Source organism: Schistocerca piceifrons, chromosome X (genome assembly GCF_021461385.2).
Source record: "Schistocerca piceifrons isolate TAMUIC-IGC-003096 chromosome X, iqSchPice1.1, whole genome shotgun sequence".
Taxonomy (NCBI): Eukaryota; Metazoa; Arthropoda; class Insecta; order Orthoptera; family Acrididae; genus Schistocerca; species Schistocerca piceifrons.
The window spans coordinates 669700156-669705394 of NC_060149.1; the positions used below are offsets into that span (position 1 = coordinate 669700156).

A 5239-nucleotide genomic window follows, 5' to 3' on the forward strand; every position below is an offset into this window, starting at 1 on the left:
TTAACGTGGGAGCCGATATGATTAGTATTGATAGTAGCTATTCGGTACGCCTGATGGGAGATCCGTGCTGCCGATAGGTTCGTAGCTGGTGAAGATTGTCGTGGTGGATGCTGGAAGTCCATAGAAGTCTCAGGAGTCGCCGTAGAAACTTCCCCCATTTTAGTGTTGGTCTAACGGAGGAACAGATCTCATTTCCGCATCAGATGGAGGTGGGAAATCTGTGTCATCCGCCCATGAAAAATGTCCGACAGGTTTGACATCGGCGAGAGGTGGCAGCGCTGCCCGAGTCGGCTCAATTGCGTCGGTGACAACAGGCGTGCTATGTTCCATGGCTTCTGGGCGCGGAGCTTGCGCACGATCTCTGTTAGACGGTTCACCGTCTTGTTGATGACGCGTCTCCTTGGCAGAGGAGAAAGTGTTATAGTGTTCTCCGTCAGAGTGATGTGCCATCTCTTCGTCCTGCGGAGGTGGCTCAATGGTCGATTCCGACATCTTGCGGCGTTTTTTTCGTCGTTTGGGCGACTTCTGCTTTCGGCAATGAATTTCGGTGTCTGAGGAAGGAAGAGATTCACGTCCTTCCGGTTCAAAAGCCGCGGGTGCTATGATGCGGTCGTCATTCTCCAGCACACTCTCATTGGTATCCTTGTGATCTTCTAGCGTGGGTGTGTCCGGCTGTTGGACATATTCACGGGCGGCATCGCCGGTGTCAAGGTGCTGGGACGCCTCCGGGTGTATCGGACCAGAGAGACTCTCATGAACCGCGTCTTGTGAGGGCTGGACGTGCAGTGTCGCCGCATAGGTGACTGGAAGGGTGGTTGTGGTTCTGTCGGTGCTCATATCTTCGTGCCTTAGTTGTGTGATGCGGCTTTGCAGGCATTCATTACGGACGTGGCCTTCTTTGCCACAACCGGAACATGTTCGAGGTTGTCCGTCGTAAATGACCACCGCACGGCAGCCGCCGATAGAAATGTACGATGGAACGTGCCGTTTGAGATCGATTCGGACTTGTCTCACACCACTAAGCACCAGATACGTCGTAAACTGTGACCATGTCTCGGCGACGTGACTCTGGACTTTTCCGAACGGGCTTAGCGCCGCGATGACTTCATCTTCATTCACCTCGAAATGCAGTTTGAATACACGGATCGTCCGAAGGCCAAGTCCTCCATGGTCCACATCCACAGGCCTGACGTTTCCGTCGGAGCACCGAAATTTTAGTCCATGTCGCGTCCTTTGAATAATCTCGTTGCAGGCAGCGTCGGAAGTCATCTTAACATAAACGACGCTGCTAATGATCGATAGGTGTATGTCGATGAGTTCGTCACGAGGGATCTTCACGTCTTCGCGTAGGAAGCGTTCGACGGCCAGTGCTTTGGGTCGTGCGTATTAATTTGAGAAGGTGAACTTAAGAGTGTTCTTCCTGTAAGAGTTGGCCATTAGAGCATGTTCGACTGAGAAGCGCTGTGACGAGAAAGTAAACAAAACATTCCGCGCGCGCAGCAGCGTGGATGGCCGAGCGCGGTGCGCACTGTTGCCCTGCCGAACGCAGACTGACCGACTGAGCTACCCAAGCACGACTCACGCCCCGTCCTCACAGCTTTAATTCCGCCAGTACCTCGTCTCCTACCTTTCTACTGGCGGAATTAAAGCTGTGAGGACGGGGCGTGAGTCGTGCTTGGGTAGCTCAGTCGGTAGAGCACTTGCCCGCGAAAGGCAAAGGTCCCGAGTTCGAGTCTCGGTCCGGCACACAGTTTTAATCTGCCAGGAAGTTTCATATCAGCGCACACTCCGCTGTAGAGTGAAAATTTCATTCTAGAAACATCCCCCAGGCTGTGGCTAAGCCATACCTCCGCAATATCCTTTCTTCCAGGAGTGCTAGTTCTGCAAGGTTCTCAGGAGAGCTTCTGTGAAGTTTGGATCTACTGTGATTACAATCTAATCACTAAGGAGATTTATAAATCAGACAAATGTGTCCAAAGTATGTGAAACGGTTAAACTATTTCCCAAGCCCAGGAGTCCTACTCTATCTTGTATGGTTCAAACGCACATACTTTACTTTTTCAGCAACCACGTTCTTCTAGGATGCATAGGCAGTTCCTGGTTGTCTATCTCAATGGCAACTATAGCTCTGCAGTAATTGACAGTGTCAACATATTCCACCCTTAACTGCTTAACATCCCTCAACCTCGTGGGAGGAATACAAGCCCTACTGACGAATGTTTTGGTTTGTGGTTATTATTCGAGACCTTGGACAAACTTGTTGCTGACATTCGCAGCATAAATTACACCAAAATCAGCGCGCTATTTAGCAAGAAGTATTTCAATGTGCTTACGTCCATCAAAGACCCGGGTGACAATATTATAGTGGTTAATATGCATCATCACATGGTCTGTCAAGAAGAATTAGGGAAGATCAGGCCTATGATGTTAAACAAGGGAATACATGTTTCTTTCAACAGTTACCTACATTTAAATCCTCTAAGTTCGTCTCGTTAGCCACAGCATCAAGGCAAAAATATCATATCTCCTATGTGGAAATGATAATGTGGCGCCGGCTGGAGTGGCCGAGCGGTTCAAGGTGCTACAGTCTGGAACCGCGCTCCTGTTACGGACGCAGTTTTTAATCCTGCCTCGGGCATGGATGTGTGTGATGTCCTTAGGTTAGTTAGGTTTAATTAGTTCTAAGTTCTAGGGGACTTATGACCTCAGAAGTTAAGCCCCATAGTGCTCAGATCCATTTTGATAATGTGGCAGCAAACGGATTACTGGAAAAATCGGCAAGGAAGCACACAAAAATCCTGTGAATATACCAAATAAAGTGGAATTGGCTGAAGTTCAAATTGATGTTCTGATGGACCAGCTGCCTGGAATTTTGTATCAGCTCAGTGTAGACCACTGTTACAATATGAAATTGGACATAAGATTTTACTGATATTGTCAACAAAAATAGATATTTATAATTACCTAACATCAAACCACGGCAACAGTGTGCGCTGAGACCACCAAGATAACAGCAGTGCGATTATGCAGTCCATTCTGGTTGACTCTGTGAAAAATTGTCGAAGTGTATTAAACGCCGACAAACAGTATTTAAAATTTCTCAGTCGGTTCTGTATGGTGCAAAAAAAATGGGTCAAATGGCTCTGAGCACTATGGGACTTAACATCTGAGGTCATCAGTCCCCTACAACTTAGAACTACTTAAACCTAACTAACCTAATGACATCACACAACACCCAGTCATAACGAGGCAGAGAAAATCCCTGACCCTGCCGAAAATCGAACCCGGGAACCCGGGCGCGGGAAGCGAGAACCGCTATCGCACGAGCTGCGGACTGTATGGTGCAAACTACACAACAGTTGCTGTGTTGTGTTTACCATACACAAAATGCGTGCGGTCCGCCCGCCGCGCCTCACCATGCCGCTGTACGTGTGCTTCTTACTGAAGACAGACCGCAGCGTCAGCAGCGGTCAAAAGCATTGATGTGGAACAAGGCCGTTAGACAGAGATAGACAGATGCGTACGTCACGAAGGTAGGCCTAAGCTAGCTCGCTCTCTAAACTCAGCTGACAGAAATCGCGTCTACACTTGTTAACTAGTAGTGTGTGTGTACAAACGAGAATTTCATCTTCTACTGGAATCTGGTATTATAAAGTCTTACTGTTTACTACTCGTACAACAAAATTTAAAAAACACTTCTCGACATAAATGGTATAACGGCTTGTTTGTAGCATTTAATCTCTTCTGCGTAACAGTCCTCATTTCACGCAAGATGTGATACCTTATGCAACTGATAATTATTTTGACACGATTTTAATTTTATTGTACCCCAGTACAGCTGTAACAAATTAGTAATAGGCCTATGCACTTTCTACCATTGTAGGACTAATAGCAGTAAGATTCCATAATAGTTGATTCCAGTAGAAGATGCAATTCTCGTTAGTACATACAAACTCCGTTACGAGATAACAAGTGTAGAAATGCAGTTCTTCTGCTGAGTTGAGCGAGCAAGTGAGCGAACTCGCCGGCCCTGTGGCCGAGCGGTTTTAGGCACTTCAGTCCGGATCCGCGCTGCTGCTACGGTCGCAGGTTCGAATCGTCCATCGGGCATGGATGTGTGTGTTGTCCTTAGGTTAGTTAGATTTAAGTAGTTCTAAGTGTAGGGGACTGATGACCTCAGATGTTAAGTCTCATAGTGCTTAGAGCCATTTGAACCATTTGAGCGAACTCGGCCTACCTTCGTGACGTACGCGCCGCGGCCTGTCTTTCTCGTAGGCCTCGGCCATTTGTTAATAGACGTAAGGCTACAGTAGATCGAGATGGATGGTCAACAGCAGCAGACAAAAAAAAGGAGGGCGGCGAGTCCGCACTATTTAAACCCGAGTGGGAAATTAATTTATTTTGTACTGATGTCGAAAACCATGCCAAATGTTTAGTATGTCATCGGAATCTCATGTATTTAAAAAAAGTACTCGATTGAACGGCACTTTAATACCTGTCACAAAGATACTTCGAAAATTCGTCACAAGAGGAACGCCAGTCAGAGCTTGAAGAACTGAAAGAAAATTTCAAGTAACATTACAGTGAAATAAGTGTTTCCTATCGTATGACTCATTATTTACAAAGATCTGATATGTCACTTAGAAATGTGCCAGAATATCAGATTGTCAGCAACAGGGAACATTTCTTTTCAGTTAATTTTCATCTTTAGCACTCCGTCTTCAGGCCACAAGTGGCTCATCGGTACCATCCGACCGCCGTGTCATCCTCAGCTGAGGATGAGGATAGGAGGGTCGTGTGGTCAGCACACTGCTCTCCCAGTCGTTATGATGGTTTTCTGTGATCGGAGTCGCTACTATTCGGTTGAGTAGCTCCTCAATTGGCATCACGAGGCTGAGTGCACCCCGAAAAATGGCAACAGCGCATGACCGCTCAGATAGACACCCATCCAAGTGCAGGCCACGCCCGACAGCGCTTAACTTCGGTGATCTGACGGGAACCGGTGTACCCACTGCAGCAAGGCCGTTGCCAACTTTTATCTTTTTGTTGCATTAAATCGAGTAACACAGACATAAGAAAATGTATCAGGTGCGTTATTGTTTGCAATTTTCTGAAAAGCTGTCACAAACGCTGTCTCGGACAGCTAAGTGTCATTAACATATGTTGTAGTTTGACCTATGTTTCAGTTAATTAAAACGCAAATATCACAATACATAAAAATTTATTTTGCGACCACCTT

General features: G+C 46.8%; 1 pseudogene; it reads right to left on the bottom strand.

The window, feature by feature from the left end:
* Window positions 1-4912: 4912 nt before the first annotated feature.
* On the bottom strand, window positions 4913-5030 carry LOC124723547 (annotated as a pseudogene).
* Window positions 5031-5239: the final 209 nt, after the last annotated feature.